The sequence below is a fragment of the Cetorhinus maximus genome, chromosome 8 (genome assembly GCF_964194155.1).
Source record: "Cetorhinus maximus chromosome 8, sCetMax3.hap1.1, whole genome shotgun sequence".
NCBI classification, from domain to species: Eukaryota; Metazoa; Chordata; class Chondrichthyes; order Lamniformes; family Cetorhinidae; genus Cetorhinus; species Cetorhinus maximus.
This window is the reverse complement of record NC_135886.1, coordinates 53,376,417-53,394,424: the sequence shown is the minus strand read 5'-3', so window position 1 is coordinate 53,394,424 and position 18,008 is coordinate 53,376,417. Positions and strand designations below refer to the sequence as shown.

The 18,008-nt window shown below is 47.8% G+C and overlaps 1 protein-coding gene across 1 annotated transcript in view; it reads right to left on the bottom strand.

The window, feature by feature from the left end:
* LOC144683644 (uncharacterized) overlaps positions 1 to 2,819 on the bottom strand; it is a 220,578-nt gene extending 217,759 nt beyond the window's left edge. Inside the window, exon 1 of the mRNA XM_078546887.1 lies at positions 2,718 to 2,819. The gene's annotated coding sequence lies outside the window, so the exon portion shown is untranslated. The remainder of the gene's footprint in view (positions 1 to 2,717) is intronic.
* Between the last annotated feature and the right edge of the window lie 15,189 nt (positions 2,820 to 18,008).

Here is an 18,008-nt window from a genome sequence, read left to right as displayed (position 1 = left end):
TATGACTAGGATAGTAATAGTATAAGGGCAGTGAGGGGCAAGAGCGTGTTCAGGAACATTTTCTTCAGCAGTATCTTTCCAGTCCAATGAGGAAGGAGGCATTGCTAGACCTGAGCCTCTCGAAAATGAGGTGGGCCAAGTAGATGAAATGTCAGCAGTAGAACATTTCGGATACAGTGATCATTGTATCATCAGGTTCAGGCTGACTATGGAAAAGGATAAAGAACAGTCCAGAGTGAGAAAAATTAGCTGGGGAAAAGCCAACTTCAGTGGGGTAAGAATGGATCTGGGCTGAATAAATTGGAGTCAAAAGTTGGCTGGAGAAACTGTCGCTGATCAATGGGCTACTTTCAAAGAAGAGATAATTTGGGCACAGTTGAGGTATATTCTCTTGAAAGGTAAAGGTAGGGCAAACAAATCCAGAACTCCCTGGATGATGAAGGAGATAGAAATTAAGATAAAAGAGAAAATGTGTGCTTATGACAAGTATCAGGCAGGAAACACAATTAAAAACCAAGCTGAGTCGTGAAGGTTGAGAGAAGAGGTGAAGAAGCAATAAGAGAAGCAAAGATGGAGTATGAAAAGAGACAGGCAGCTAACATAAAAGGAAATCCCGAAGTCTTCTATAGGCATATAAATAGTAAAAGGGTGATAAAAGGAGGAGTAGGGCCAACTGGGAACCAAAAAGGGGATTTACACATGGAGACAGAGGGCATGGTTGAGATATTAAATGAATACTTTGCATCTGTCTTTACCAAGCAAGAAGATGCTACCTAGGCCATGGTGAAAGATGAGGTAATTCAGACATTAAATGGATTCGAAATTAAAAAGGAGGAGGTATTGGATAGGTTATCTGTACTTAAAATTGATAAGGCAACGGGACCAGATGAGATGCATCCAAGGATACTGAGAGAAGTGAGAGTGGAAATTGCAGAGGCACTGGACATAATTTTTCAGTCCTCTTTCAACTCAGGAGTGGTTCCAGAGGACTGGAGAATTGCAAATATTACACTCTTGCTCAAGAAAGGTAAGCCCAGCAACTACAGGCCAGTCAGTTTAACTTAGGTGGTGGGGAAACTTTTAGAAATGATAATTCAGGACAAAATTAAGTGACATGGGCAAATGTGGGTTAATTAAGGAAACCAGCATGGATTTCTTAAGGGAAAATTATGCTTAACTAACTTGCTGGAGTTTTTTGAAAAGGTAACAGAGAGGATTGATGAGGGTATGCTGCTGATGTGGTGTACATGGACTTCCAAAAGGCATTTGATACAGTGCCACTCTAGAGATTTGTGAGTAAAGTTATAGCTCACAGAATAAATGGGACAGTAGCAACATAAATACAAAATTGGCTGAGTGACAGGAAACAGGGAGTAATGGTTAATGGATGTTTTTCAGGCTGGAGGAAGGTTTGTAGTGGAGTTCCCCAGGGGTCAATGTTGGGACCCTTTTCCTGTTATATATTAACGACCTGGACCTTGGTGTACAGGGCACAATTTCAAAATTTGCAGATGATACAAATCTTGGAAGCATTGTGAACTGTGAGGAGGATAGTTGGTGGAATGGGTGGATAGGTGGCTGATGAAGTTTAATGCAGAGAAATGTGAAGTGATTCATTTGGGTAGGAAGAACATGGAGAGACAATATACAAACTCTAAAGGGGGTGCAGGAGCAGCAGGAGCTGTGTGTATATGTTCATAAGTCACTGAAGGTGACAGAACAGGTTGAGAGCAGTTAATAAAGCATATAGCATCCTAGGCTTTATTAATTGGGGCAGAGAGTACAAGAGCAAGGAGGTTATGTTGAACTTATATGATACTAGTTCGGCCTCAGCTGGAGTATTGTGTCCAGTTCTAGGCACCACACCTTAGGAAGGATGTGAAAGCATTAGAGTGAGTGCAGAAAAGATTAATGAGAATGGTTGCAAGGATGAGGAACTTCAGCTATGAAGATAGATCGGAGAAGCTGTTACTGTTTTCCTCAAAGAAGAGAAGGCTGAGAGGAGATTTGATAGAGGTGTTCAAAATCATGAGGGGTCTGGACAGAATAGATAGGGAGAAACTGTTCCCAATGATGGAAGGGTTGAGAACGAGAGGGCACAGATTTAAAGTAATTAGTAAAAGAAGTAAAAGCTACATGAGGGAAAACTTTTTCACACAGCGACTGGCTAAGGCCTGGAATGCACTGCCTGAGAGTCTGGTGAAGGCAGATTCAATTGAGGCATTCAAAAGGGAATTAAGCTGTTATCAGAAAAGGAAGAATGTACAGGGTTACAGGGAGAAGGTGGGGGAGTGGCACTAAGTGAATTGCTCATTCAAAGAGCCGGTGCAGACATGATGGGCTGAAGTGAGTGAGGATAGGGGCAGCAGAGTTTTGAATGAATGCTGCCCCCATTAACAGCCCCCCACACAGCCTAACACACACAGAACAGTTTACACATACACACACATGCATGTCAAACATGCACAGTTGCACATACATAAAGCACAGTGAAACACATACACCAAAGACTAAAGTGCACAACTAATACATACACACAAGCATATACGTGCTCTAACACACACATGGTAACTCACCCACCAACACACACATACACAAATAAACACCTACAAACACACACTGGTACACACACTAACACATGTGCTAACTCACTCACTAGCACACTCACATGCACAGTCATGTACACAGTCAGTAATGAAATGAAATGAGTAGCTTACTGAAACTGCTGTTCCTCGGCTCACTCAGTTTGTGTGTTCAGTGACGTGCCGTTGGATGGTCCTCCCATCTGGAGAAAGTCTTGTTGTAGAACGTGTTCTGTTTGCGCCGTGTGCTGTGATAAAATGGCAGAGTCATGCCTTGCTTCAGGTTTTCCGTTGATTATATCAAGTTGAGCTGAAGCAATAACCACGGCATCCAGTGTCACTTCCTGCGAAAGAGGGAGGGGGAAGGGATTAGCTGTGATCATAGCCCGTTGTCAATCAGACCTTTGATTGTGCTCAGATTAAAATGGTGACTGATGGCTACCTGAGAGAACACAGGCCTCCACTCTCAGCTTCACAACAGGCAAAGCCTCATCCACAAGAGTAGGCCACGGGCTGCTGCCGGGTCATCACTGCTCTGGTGTCAGAAAAACAAATCCTATTCCATGACCTGCCCCATTGCCAGGCAGTGTCAGGGCTCAACCAGTTGCAGATTCCAGTGAGAAATGCCCTTGTCTAGGGTGGTGCTAATTTGCCTCTATTTGCCAGCCTGGAAGTGGGGCTTGACTGAAGATTCACCAAACAGGGAAACACATTTGTTCACCGAGCTCTTTAAAAAAAAACTTTAAAGATCTGGGCTGCAAAATTCAGATGTGTAGCACTCACATTTTCAGTGCTGCACGGGCCATTTCTGGCCCAAGATAGTCTCCACGCCACATGTGCACACTTCTGATGCATGCTGTGTTAAGACGGTTTATGTCAGTCAAAAGTGTGGATATTGTGAATGTGCACCTGAAGTATGTAGAGTAGATGGATCGCAACATCATTCAGTGTGTAACTGCATAGCCATTTCAACCTTAACTCTTAACCTTAACAGCTAAAGCCCATTTTAACCTCACACAGCTCAACAAGCAGCCGGAAAGAGCCTCCAAGAGTGCTATTTAAAGAGATCATTTACTCCTTTCAGGTTAGATGCTAATTGATTTCTACTGCCTGTTTCTGAGTTATTAGAAGTGTTTGGTGGTTTGTACTGTCATTTAAAGTTGGTGAAGGCTGCAGGGTGTGATGCTGCACATAGTGAAGGCCTTGGCTCTCACTTCAAGGGTTTTGCTCACAACACTTGCTCATGGGTGCTGTAGTTACCAACCCCACTGGTCTGCAGCATGACAGGGAGATTGAGCAGAGGTAACACAGAGGAGGCCAAACTGTTCAAAGAGGGAGGAGGAGGTGGGGAAGAAGACTTTCAGCAGGATCCCACATCTGCCGAGGGTCTACAGGGAGCAATTCTCTTATCTTAACCTCAGCAGGGAACAGTGTGCAATGTCTGTGTTTCATAAAGGAGGGCTTATTGAAATCTGCCACATGTTCAGGCAGAGCTGCAAATTCTGAGCAGGGTGAAGATGGCATTGTCAGTGGTTGTGAAGGTGACTTGGCCATGAATTCTTTCACACCGCACTCCTTCCAGGCTGGAACAGGTGATATGTTCAACATCTAGGAGTTGTCACCCATTGTTGTGTAATTGAGGTCATTGAGACTTTGCGTACAAACAGAGCCGAACACATGTCCTTCTCTCTCGCCAGAGAAGAACAGTAGTTGAGGGTATAACTTTGCCATGATAGCAGGCTTTGCTACAGTGCAGGGGCAATTCACTGCACATATGTTGCTCTACCAACACCACATGTAAATCTGGGGATGTATCACAACAGGAGGACGTTTCATCCCCTCAGCTGGTGTGTGACCATACACAGGTTATCTTGTAGGTCAAAGCCCAGTATCCTGGAAGCACCCATGATGCCTTCATTCTCCATCAGTCTGCTCTACACTGAGAATTTCAGCAGCATGGCCAGGATTTTCCAGTCCCGCCTGCCGCAGGAATCATCACAAGCAGAACGGAAAATTCTGTTGGATTCTTTTGGTGTTTCAAGGCTGAAATTAGCCTGCAGACTTGTTCACTTTGTGCCTCATCTGCACCACAGCCTGTTTGATTTGAACAACATGGGGACAGTGGTCTCCATGGGAGACACATCTTGAGTGAGGAGGACAGGGGGAGACGAGGAAGACATTGAGAGGGAGAAGACCAGAGGGTCAGGAGCAGGTCGGGCTGCAGCGTCAGGAGGGTGGCAGACCTGTGCAGAAGCTAGGGGCTGCTGAAGGCAGGATGCTGCAGCAACAGAGTTGGAGAACAAGGCCTTATGTTCCCAATCAAATACACAGGGAGGGAATGAGTTGCCTCCAAATGTCTGAGACACAGGGCAACATTTTTAGCTTGGCGGGTGGGCAAGCGGCCGACCCGCTCAAATGTAAAATGACATGTGTTGACATTGGGCGAGCGTCCAGAAGTCAACACGCAGTCACGCCATATTTCATTCGGCGGGCACCACTGGAGTCAGCAGCGCTCCCGCCATCAATTAAAAGGCCTGTTAAGGCCATTAACATGGTTATTAAATTAAATGTTTTGCTGGGGAAAAGGCCAAGCGGCCTTTGCACTTTTTAGAAAACCTCATCCGCAGGCAGGATGAGGTTTCCTAAAGCAAATAAAAATAAAACAAAAAATTTAAAATGTAGTTAACAACATGTCCCTGATCATGTGACAGAGTCACAAGGGGACATGTTTTATTACATTATTTATTTCTTTTTTTTGAAAATGCTTCATCTCCCTGAGGCAGCTCTGTGCTTCAGGGAGATTATGAAACGTGCACTCGCGCACATGTGCAAAGGCAGCGCTCGAACTCCAACCCCCAGCCTGCACAGGCAGCGCTGAGCATGGCAGCTCACGTTTCACACTGGGCAGGCCTTAACTGGCCCAACAACGTGAAATCGCCTTGCGGCCTTGATCGCGGGTGGCAGTCGGCTTCCTGACTGCCTCAGCCAAGCCTGCCCGACAAGGGCAAGATTCTGCCCAGAGTGTCAGAGGAGACTCGGGCTATCCAGAGCCACAATGACCTCTGTCTGTGAGATTTTGACAGGGGAGATAGCTTCCAACTGTGTAGGTGGTCACTTAATGCCAGTATTCATCAAGATCACTGTGATGCTGAATTTCTTTGCCGCTGGATCCTGTCAGGCAGCCTGTGGAGTCCTCAGTGGCATTACGCAGTCTGCTGCACATCACTGCATTAAGGTCTTCACCAATGCAATGTTCCAAAGGCCAGGTCATTACATTGCATTCTCCATAGACCTGTGTCAATGGCAACTTTCCCCAAGGTTCAGGGAGCAATAAAGGCTCTAGCAGGCCAGCCTGTACACTGATTAACAGGAAAGGCAATCACTCTTTTACTGTCCAGTTAGTATGTGACTACCATTGAAGAATTATGCAGGTCTGCACCAGGTACCCAGACAGCAGCCATGACTTGTACATTGTCAGGAACTCTCAGGTGCCAGACATGTTTAATGAACCTGATGCACTGGATGATGCGCTGGGTGAAAGGGCTATCCTTTGAAGAAGTGGCTCATGACACCTTTGAGGGCCCCTAGAATAGGCGCAGAGAAGAGGTACAATGACAGCCACAGCACAACCATCATTCAGCAAACAATTGGGCTGCTAAAGATGAGTTTCTGTTACCTGGGTAGATCAGAAGGAGCATTTCAGTATGCTCCATCCAGGGTATCTCTGATGGTTATTGTGTCCTGCCCTCTTCACAACATCATAATTCGGAGAGGGGATGCCCTGGAGGAAGAGGCCACAAGCTAGCATTCATTCCTCTGATGATGAGGTTGATAAGGAGGTGAGGGAACACCCCAACAGGGAAGTATAAGGGCCTGCACAGGAGCACATGGATGACTGCGACACATTGAAATCTTTAATAATGCAGAGGTTCCAGTAGGTCAAGCAGTTGTGACCTCTGAGCTGCATATACTCCCAGTGGTTCTATTTCATTGCAGCTACACAGCAAGCTCTTTTATAAAGTCCTGACAGCCCAATCACCATCTCCATCCCTTAACCATAGCTGCACCTTGACACACATTCACATAAGAATCTGCATGCATCACAGTTCCCATCATTCCCTTTAAGTATAAATAATCGGCTTGACCGCTGCATGATGGCTATGAAGCACGTGGTTTATTTACAAATGGCCATGGCCCCTCTGAGGGATATATACTCTACACGTACGCATGTGAACCAGCTTGTGTCTGTGGCAGAGCGCTTCCCCCTCACTTTCAGCTGCAGTGGAGACAGACTAATGACCAGTTACCCCCTTGCCCCGGATGACTTTGTGGGCATCCTCCATGTGGGTAAAGCCTAGAGGGCCCGGCCCACATTAGAAGTCTCCTGCAGAGTAGCAAGAGGCCTTTCTGTCACCACAGCAATTGAGGTGGACTGTGCCAACGGCGGAGGGGCAGAGGGAAGGCTGCACCCCGATAGGTGCTTCCAGGTGGTGGCTGCTGCTGCTCAGCCTCCACCATGGGGAGTGATTAGGCCCCCCTGCCTTCTGGTGAGGTCCCAAGTGCTGGTTCAGTGTCCAGGCTCCCAGTTCCCCTGTCACCCTGGCTCTGGGCCTGGAGCTCAGTGCCAGTGTGATGGTGTGCGAGTCAGAGTGCATAGCCACGATTGCTTCTGTAACCTGGTGGTTGCCAGTCTGTCCATGGAGGAAGCTTGGTGCTCTGAAGAGTGGTTGATCGCAGTGCACATGATCTGGATGGACACCTCGATAGTCCATGACAGAACACACAACCACTCTGGCATATCTGCCAAATCTCCGCACACCTCGCGCTGGACATCCAGCATCTGCTGCCTCGTGGATAACTCCAAAGGCTCACCATCCGACTGGGACTCAGTCTCTGGATCGCCTCGAACACTCCTCAGACTGCCTGAGGCCTGCTCCACCACACTGTCCGGCAGCTGCATGTGTGAATGTGAAGTTCCCTCACCAGGTTGTGCTTCTCTTTGTTCAGATGCGCCAATCCCTGCTGAGGTGCCAGTATCCGCTCTGGTCCTTGGTGCAGGGAGAGAATGCAATATTGCATCCTCTGAGGCTTTCTCTCCATGAAACCAGTTTGCAATTGTCCACTGTGCCCGTCAATGGCAGACCACGTTTCCTGCCGTCAGACATTGGGAATCTCATAGCAATACACCTGCTTATCATTATAACCGCAGCTCTCTAGAATCATCCCCCCACACTGGAACATCTGCACATGTCAGTGTGGTTTCACAACAGCATTTACAAGACATGCACCTGGCGAGCTGAACTTCAAGGGGAACTCAAAGGTGAGTGCACAATAATGCTGTGCAGTGCTCGTGAGAATCACCTGTAACTTGTACATTCAGGCGAGGGCACAGACAAGCCACTTTTTGCCAGCTGACTGACAGTGCAGTGCCGGGGCAAGGGCTGCCCTGCGGTTGGGGCGACTTGGGTGGGTGGGGGGGGGTGAAGGGCTGCACAGCAGTTGATGTTAGCGCACAAACATATCCGGGGTGGGGGTGAGGAGGGAAGCAGCCACGCATTAGAGAACCCCCTGTATAAAGTGACCATTCCCCCGCAGCTGAGACAGTTCAGGTACAGCCACATTGACATGCTTATAGTCGGGCCTCTAGCTTATCCGCCCACTCAAGCAACACAGTGGCATGAAAGTGCCACCAATGCTCCACCCCTCGGGCACAGACTGTAAACTAATGAGCGTTTTAGTGGACTGCAGAGCAATTGAACAACTGCACACGTTGTACAATCTCCTTGCTAAAGCTGGTCATGGAGCAGTCACTGGTGGAGGTGCTCACAGCCCCTTGCAATGTCAGCATCCCAGTTTGGACCAGTCTCCCCCATGGTTCAAACTAACAGTGCAGCCTCGCAAAGCTGCCACCAATCGGTCAGGTGGAGTGGGGCAGAGGTGGGTGGGGTTTCGGGCAGCCATGCAGCGCACTAAACTCTGCCCATCCAATTGGTGGTCAGCACTCTCCGGGATGCCTTAAGGGGCCTTCACACTTAACCAAGAGAGGTTCTTAGTACACCCAAACTAACACACACATCTCTCTCTTTCATCCTGCAGGAGGAGTACATCAGGAGCATGAAGCCTGGTGACCCAGCTGTGCACCTCATGGCTTACAGAGAGCGGAGATGAAGGAGAAGAGAGTGACTGAGGCACCTGGCTGGGCAGAGGGAGGAGCAGCACCCTCAGGAAGGAGGGGTGGCTGGGGCTCCCACACATGCTCCTGAAGAGCCACAGCGATCTGTCGCTGGTCAGCGCCTAGCTAGACCCAGGGTCTATAGACACCGCCTTTCATTCCTGCAGATGGCTGAGAACCAGTGTTGCTGTAGACTGCGCATGTCCAGGGAACTGGTTGGTCACATCTGCCAGCTACTGCAGGACTTGGTACCAATGAGACATGGAGAGCATCCACTGCCAGTGGCCATGAAAGTGACAGCGGTGCTCAATTTTTACGCCTTTTCAGGGCTCCACAGGTGACCTCTGTGGGATATCCCAAACCTCCACACACAAATACATCCATGAGGTCATGGACGCCACCTTCACAAAGGCACACAAGTTAGTGCATTTCGTCCAGGATCAGGAAAGCCAGGAAGCAAAAGCGCTGGAATTTGCCCAGATCTCAGGCTTCCCACAGGTGCAGGGAGCCATCGACTGCACTCATGTGGTGCTCAGATCTCCGTGGTAACAAGCAGTCAACTACATCAACCGCAAGAGATTCCACTCGCTGAATGTGCAGCTGGTGTGTGACCAGCACAAACGCATCCTGCAGGTCTGCACACAGTTTCCAGGGAGTGTCCATGACTCCTACATTCGCAGTAGATCTCAGATCCCTGACATCTTCCAGGGTCCACAAAATCTGCAGAGAGGCCGTGGCTGATGACACCCGTGTGGCAGCCTCAGACTACAGCAGAGCGACGCTATAATGAGGCTCATGCTGCAACTCACAGCTTGATGGAGCCAACCATCAGGATGCTGAAGATGCGGTTCCAGTGCCTGGACCGGTCTGGTGGAGCCTGCAATACAGTCCACAGAGGGTGTCACACATCATCATCACCTGCTGCGCCCTTTACAACCTGGCGCTGCAATGGGGAGAGGAGCTGGCTAAGGAGGAGGTGGAGGAGCTGGAGGTCTCCTCCAATGAGGAGGACATCGATAGGGATGAAGGTGAGGAGGTCTTTGAAGGTGGGAATGGCAGTGATGAGACCCTCGCACTGGCCAGATGAGGCAGGCACTCTCAGGAGGCCCTCATAGCTGCTAGATTTGTGGAGGATGATGACAACATGCAGTGAGGAGACACCACAGATCCTCATATTGCATTTGTGAACGTTTGACTCCAATCAGGCTATTGGCAGTGCACATACCCTCTGTGATAAGGCTCCTGTCATGGAGATGCAGCGGAGGTCCTGATGGTCCCTCAATTCCAGGAGGATGATGATGAGATGCAGTGAGGACACTCCATAGATCTTCACACAGCCTCTGTGAATGCCTGACTCCTGTGTGGCCGAGGGCAGCTTGCTTGTGCTCCATGATCAGGGTCATATCATAGAGACAGAGCCATGAAACTTTAAAAGCGTCTGATCCTTTGTCAGCCTTCAGCACCTGACCCCTTCAGGAGCACAGTCACTGGTCACAGGTGCTGGTGTGATGGGGGCCAGTCCCACCTCAAAGGTGCTGAGAGCACACAGACAGTATGAGGGAACTCTGTGGTACCGGCCCACTACATTCTGGCAGCAATGACCAGCACCATCAAGGTGCAGGAATCAGTAATGTGTCCAGGGAGTGTGAGGCTGGACCATCACTTTGGTCTGAAGGCTGCACAGAGCACAGGGAAGAGGCCCTGGACTGAGACACCTGCCTTTATCTTGTGCAGGAACCAAGGTTTCACATCTGAGTGACATGAACACTGCTCATCAGAACAAGGAGCCATAGGCAGGGACACATTCTTGGGAGTTTATTGACCATAGTGAACGTTATGTTCAGGCTGTGCAATTATATCTTCTTATCTTTCCTAACGCTGCCTCTACGTCTTGGTGGTCCCCGGACATCCACAGCAGAGGTGGAGGCAGCCCGCTGACTGTGATGCCCTGTCTGTGATGATCTTGACAGGTAGCCTCTGGAGGGCTGAGACCTGAAGGGCTCCGGCCTACTTTCAGGGTCCTGCTGTGTGGCAGGGTCACCCTCCTCGGCCTGTGGAGCTGGAGCTGCTGGGAAGCAGGGAGAGGGGATTCGGATGGGCTGGACACTCCCGAAGTCACCTGGGTGGATGGCCCCGGGGTGTGCACCTGCTGATCCTCCTCCCTATGGGTGCCCGAGGGCCCCTGGCTGACTCCTTGAGGAGAAGGGGAAGCTGGAGTGAGATCGAGCTGCCCCGCACCCCTCTCACATCCACACTGCTGGAGGCCAACTATGGCATCAGTGATGGAGTTCGGCCCGTGCAACGGAGCGGGACCGATGTCCTGGACCAAGGTTTCCATGGCAGCCGCCATCCTGCCAGTGTTTACCTCGGTGTGTTAGCATGCCGGTGCTATCACCTCAGACTGAAGGTGGATGGACTGCAATCTGAGGAGTGCAGCGCACATCCCTTCCTGATGTTCCCAAGCTTGCTTTTGCAGCTCCAGCAACAGAGACATGACCGAGTCCAGAGGCTCATCACCTGACTCAGACTCAGCAGTGTTCTGGCCTCCAGCAGTCCTCCGAGTGCTGGGGACCTCGGAAGTCCCTGCCTCCGCCTGCTGTGGATCAGACAGTGTAATGTGTTCACCAGATTGTGGTCCCGAAGCTACTCTAAAGCTAGGTCCCACCGAGGTGTGTGTCTCTGCGCTGGTGGAGGGTGTGGGTGAGCGCTGTAACAGAACTTCAATGAAGGTGTCATCAGATTCCTTTTCTGAAGTTTCTTTGGGGCTTGAGTCGAGGATCTGGCTCGTGGATCCTCTCGGCTGCTTCCCAGATGTGCCTGTGAAAGCAAGGAGAGATAATTAGTGCATGGCAGTGGCCTGTGAAGGAGGACACATCACTCACGGCATGGTTGTCTGATGGATGTTACACTATTAGATCCTCACTTGGTAGAGCAGAGTCGACCTCACCGTCAGCACAGGACCGGTCCCGGTTATCGCCGGCCAGCTGGATGGCTCTGTTTTCAAAGTCTGTGAGGACCTTGATTTCAGGAATTCCTCCACCAGTCTGTGACCTCTCCCTCTTGTTGTGTGCCAGCTTATCCTGCATGAATAGAGATGGGGAGAGTGTAAGCAGGAGACCTGGCAGGCCAGATGATGAGTATGCCTGGCCTGTGTGGGTGGTGAGTGGTCCCATGGATGGGATGAGGACAATGAAGGTGTGTGTGAGAGAGTGAGTGAGATCCCTGTGGATGTGTGATGGGTTTGTGAGTGTGTGAGATGGGAGTGATGAGAAGAGTGACTTACCCTGGTGGAACAGAGGAGATCATTCATCCTTTTGCGGCACTGGGTCTCTTCTGTAGGGTATTGGCGCTGACCATCACTGCCACCACCTCCCAAGCCAGATTAGTATGTTGTGCCTTCACAAAACTAAACATTTCTTGTGATGTTTTGTGGTCATTTTCTGGTGTTTATTTTAAGTTGAAACATCATTGTCCCAGTCCTCAATTATTTTACATTTCAAATCTCTGATCTAGAGTGATCTGGACTGGTCTGGAGTGGTCTGGTCTGACAGATCAGGTCTGGTTTGGATAGGTCTAGCCTAGTCCCTGCTTAAGTTAGCTCGGTGTTCTCCACCCAGTCTATTAACAGCTTTGTTTCTAAGTAACTAGCAGCTTGTGGGTCTGTGCTACAGCACAGGAAACAGGCCCTGCTGGCAATCTAAAGTGTTTACAGTCATTTCACAAGTAAAAATAAAAAGTTAATGACTGTTTATGGTATAAAGGAAAACTTAGAACATAAGAAATAGGAGCAGGAGTAGACCATTTGGCCCCTCAAGCCTGCCCCTTAGCATCATGGAACGACACAGCACAGGAGACCATTTAGCCCATCATATTTGTACTGGCTCTTTGAAAGTTATTCAATTAGCCCCATTCCCCTGCTATACCCCATAGTCCCGCTAATATTTCCCTTAATTATTTAACCAATTTCCTTTTCAAAATTAATTTGAATCTGCTTTATCACCCTATCACACAGAACATGCTTGGTCATAAACACTTAAAAAACAACCCTGCTCATCTCCTCGCTCGTTCTTTTGACAATTACTTTAAATCTGTGTTCTCTGGTTTCTGACCCTACGAGAAATAATTTCCCCTTTTTCCTTTATTAAAAACCTCTCATAATTTTGGGCATCAGCAACAAATCTCCACTGAACCTTCTCTGCTCTAAGGAAGACCAGCCCCAGTTCGCCAGTCACTCCACATGAACCAAACTCCCTCATCCCTGCTAACATTCCAGAAAATCTCCTGTGCAGCCTCTCCAAGGGCTGAAATCCTTCCTAAAGTGTGGTACTCAGAATTGGATGCAATACTCCAACTGGTGTCTAACCATTGTTTCATCAAGTTTCAGCATTGTCCCCTTTCCTCCTTGCTAGATAGTGATAACCTGGACTAGCGTATACTGCAAATAATTTCAAAGTCTGCCAAAGGGAAACACCCCTGCATATGTCTCCACAGTCTGAGACATACAAACATACGAATTAGGAGCAGGAGTAGGCCATTCAGCCCTTCATTCCTGTGCCATCATTCCATAAGATCACGACTGATCTTATTTATGGCCTCAACTCTGCTTTCCTGCTTGTCCCGCATTACCCTTGACTCCCTTGTTGGCCAAGAATCTACCTAACTCAGCCTTGAACATTTTCGATGACCCAGCCTGCACTGTTCACTGGGAAGAGAATTCCCCAGTCTAAAGACTCTCTGAGAGAAAAAATTCTCCTCATCTCTGTCTTATTTTTAAACTGTGTCCCCTAGTTCTAGTCTCTCCCACAAGGTGAAAAACAACAGTTCACAACAATTCCCCTCCTCCTGTCCCTTGGCCAATTCCGCATCCATGGAGCAACTGTCCTTCAATCTCATGGACTTCAATTTTACTAGCAAATACATTACGTGGTACTTTATCAAATGCCTTTTGAAAGTCCATATCCATAACATCAACCATAGTACCCTCATCAACCCTTTCCATTACACTATGGATTCTTCTGTGTGTCCTGGTATTCAGTTTCCAAGTATTTCCATTGCAGCAAGCTTCCTGTACAACTTTCCTTTAAGAGGCAGCCCGTCTTTAAGAAGAGCAAACTTCCTGTAGCATGTTTTCTTTTAATTAGTTCATGGGATGTGAGTGTCACTGTCAAGGCCAGCACCTAATGTCCTTCCTTAATTACCCTTGAGAAGGTGGTGGTGAGCTGCCTTGTTGAACCGCTGCAGTCCATGTGGTGTAGATACACCCACAGCGCTGTTAGGAAGCAAGTTTGAGAATGTTGAGCAAGTGACAGTGAAGGCAGTGATAATAGGACTAAGTCAGGATTTTGTGTGATTTGGAGGTGCAGGGGGTGGTGTTCCCTTGTGTCTGCTGCCCTTGTCCTTCAAAGTGGTAGAGGTTGTGAGTTTGAAAGGTGCTATCAAAGGAGCCTTGGTGAGTTGCTGCAGTGCATCTTGTAGAAGGTACACACTGATGCCACTGTGCGTCGGTGGTGGAGGAAGTGAATGTTGAAGGTGATGGATGGGGTGCCAATCAAGTGGGCTGCTTTATCTGGACAGTGTCAAGCTTCTTGAGTGTTGTTGGAGCTGCACTCATCCAGACAAGGGGAGAATATTCCATCACATTCCTGACTTGTGCCTTGTAGATGGTGGACAGGCCTTAGGAGTCAGAAGGTGAGTCACTCACCACAGGATTCCTAGTGTCTGGCCTGCTCTTGTAGCCACAGTATTTATATGGCTAGTTCAGTATAGTTTCTGATCAATGGTAATCTCCAGGATTTTGATGTTAAAGGATTCAACAATGGCCATGTCATTGAATGTCAAGAGGTGATGGCTAGATTCTCTCTTGTTGGAGATGGTCATTGCCTGGCACTTGTGTGGCACGAATGTTACTTGTCACTTGTCAGCCCAAGCCTGAATATTGTCCAGGCCTTGCAGCATTTGGACATGGACTGCTTCAGCATTTGAGGAGTCACGAATTGCGCTGAACATTGTGCAATCATCAGCGAACATCCCCACTTCTGACCTTATGATGGAACGAAGGTCATTGATGAAGAAGCTGAAGTTGTTTGGGCCGAGGACACTACCCTGAGGAATTCCTGCAGTGATGTGCTGGGACTGAGAAGATTGATCTCCAATAACCACAACCATCTTCTTTTGTGCTAGGTATGACTCCAACCAGTGGAGATTTTTTCCCCCTAATTCCCACTGACTTCTATTTTCCTACATAGACACAATGACAATGCAGCTCCCCCTCAGCACTATATTGGAGTGTCAGCCCGGATTATCGGCTCAAAGTCTCTCGCATGGAACTTGAACTCATTGACTTTCTGACTTAGAGGCAAAATCAGCAGTCACTGATTCACCACTGATACTGTGTTAGGATATGCAGCATCTGCTGTGCTGCTCGGTCAGAGATACCATGTGCTCCAGTCTGCTTGCCTCAGCCGAATGTACAGCATTGGCCTCATCACCTTAGAGTCATGGCTTTGAAAATAAGCCATCTTCATCACTGTGCAATATCCCTGACATAACTGGACAATGGGGTAAGAACCAGCCCAGCTACACCCAGGGTCACTACACCTACAGATATTTGGACATGGTGTCTTTAGAAGATGTTGTCATTGGGATTTCTTCATGAATGCACACAGACTGACAACAAGGATTTGCATTTAGGAAGCACCTTTAACATAGAAAAACATCCCAAGCTGCTTCCCCAATTGCAGTCATACATAAGTGGACCCCAAGCCAAGGAGAAAGCATTAGGATAAGTGACCATAAACTTTGTCAAAAAGGTTGGTTTTAGAGAGGTTTTAAAGGGCAAGAAGGAGTTGAAGAGTCAGAAAGGTTTAAGGATGGAATTTCAGAACCTGGGGTTTGGATGGCTGATGACAGGGCCATCAATGGTTAAAGAGTGAAAGGGGATGGACAATAGCCAGCCAGAGGAACAGAGATTTGATGGAGGAGGTTGTAGGGTCAGAGGAGACTACAGAGATGAGGAAGGGCCAGGCCATGGAGGGATTTGAAAACATGGATGAGAATTTTGAATTTGAGATGTTGCTGGTCAAGAAGTCAGTGTAGATCAACAAGCATTGGGACAATAGATGAGTGGCACTGGGTGCAAGTTAGGATATGGACTTTGGAAGAGTTGAAGGTCTGTGGGTGGAAGGCAGGAGGCTGACCAGGAGTAGATTAGATTAATCTAGTCTAGAGTATAAAAGCATAGATGGAGTTTCAGTGTCACATGGAGTGAGGCAGGAGAAGAGATGGGTGATCTCACACTGATGGAAGTAGGCGGGCTTTGTGATAGAACTTAGTCAAAATATGACAGATCCAAAGTTTTTTGGGACTCTGCTTTGCAAAAAGGTTAACCACAGGTCCCTATGCTGTGTCACTAACTCCCCCAACTTGCAGGTCAGGTATTCCAGTGTTACAGTTCAAATCTGACTGAGTCGTTAGGTCACCGCCATCTCCTGTGTGATAAACCGGCCAGTCCAAAGAAAGGAATCTGCAAGCAAGGCCTTTAGTCAGTGTGACTGTGCCCAAGATTAGGGGTCAGTATTGGGATAGTTGCTGCAATTTGGCCTGTCCTATGACAGAAGCATTATCACAATGACAATGGTTAATCAGAATCTCCAGTGTGAGTAGGTGTGTGTCCCACAATGAAGGAAGAAAAAGGTCCCCCATACAACAAGCAGTCATGGAACTGAAGCAATCTTAGGGTTTTTAATATTCACACTTACATTAAATGCAAAACAATTTTGCAACAAATAGTCACACTTAAAGAGGAAGTTGGTAAGAGCTATGCCCTGACCTTCAATTGCGCAGTTCCCCTTTATACATTATTATTTATCCAAACTCTACACTTCTGCTTTTGTTTTTCTCCTCTTCACTTCCATTTTGACTTATTTCCCAATGTAAGGTCTGCCCAGACAATGATTATACTGTCAGCTGAGAGGCAGTCCAACTGTAACTCTACAAGGGTCTAAAGATATTCACAGCTGTCTGTCCCAAGAGTTACTACTCCACTCCACTGCTAACACACCAATCCATGTTTACTGTACAGCAAGATTACACAACAGTGTCATGGAAAACAACAGCCCACAAGGCAGGATTGGATAGGGTATAGTGTGTGTGTGTATGAGAGTGTGTGAGAGAGGGCATAAGATTTTTTAATGGTTTGCAAAGAAAGCAAATGTGAGGTGAGAAAAAACTTTTTCACACAGCGAGTAGTTAGGGTTTGGAATGCACTGCCTGGAAGTGTAGTGGAGGCAGGTTCAACTGAGGCATTCATAAGGGCATTAGATGATTATTTAAATAGAAACAATGTGCAGGGTTACAGGGAAAAGGCAGGAGATTGGCACCAAGTTAAAATGCTCACAGAGCCGGTGCAGATATGATGGACCGAATGGCCTCCTTCTACACCATAACAATTCAGTGATTCTGTGAGAGGGTGGGGAGTTGAAATTCAATGGCAGGCTAGGCGGTCCAATATCAGTGTCCCCTCTCAGGTTAACATCCCTAGTATCGAGGCACTGGTTATGGTTAATCAGCTACATTGGGTGGGCCACATCGTCCACATGCCTGACACATGACTCCCAAAACAAGCTCCCTATTTCGAACTCCAATACAGTAAGCAATGGCCAGGAGTGCAGAGGAAACATTTCAGGGACATCCTCAAAGCCTCCGGTTTTGAACATCTCTGACAGGCCCAAATGGAGGCCAAGTGTAAACAGTGGAAGGAGCATACCAAAATCTGAGCATCCCACCCACCCGCCTCCTCAAACACTACTTGCCCCACCTGTGGCAGCATGCGGACCAGCATTGGACTTTTTTAGTCATTAAACTTGATTTACCGGTCAGGTTTCCTACTTGAAATAGATAACTTTATTTACAGAGCTCTTATAGAAGCTAGATGCCTGAACCAGGACTACGACTAGAAAGCTCCTCCCCTAAGATTACCCACGCTTAGGGTTGATTCAACACATGACCCCTAAAGGCAGTAAGAAAGGTTTTACCCACAATCACTACATTTATACCCCTTTAGTTTTTTTTTACATTTCTTATTTACAAGAATACCTTAATCCATAACATGTACAAATGTACACAGATCATGCAATAATAGATTAAGTTTCTGATGTGGTTTTCTAATTCGGTTAGAGCAACATAGATCTACGACTTGAGATTCTCCCACTGGATCGACATGATCAGGAACTGCAGCATCAGGGACATCATTAGAC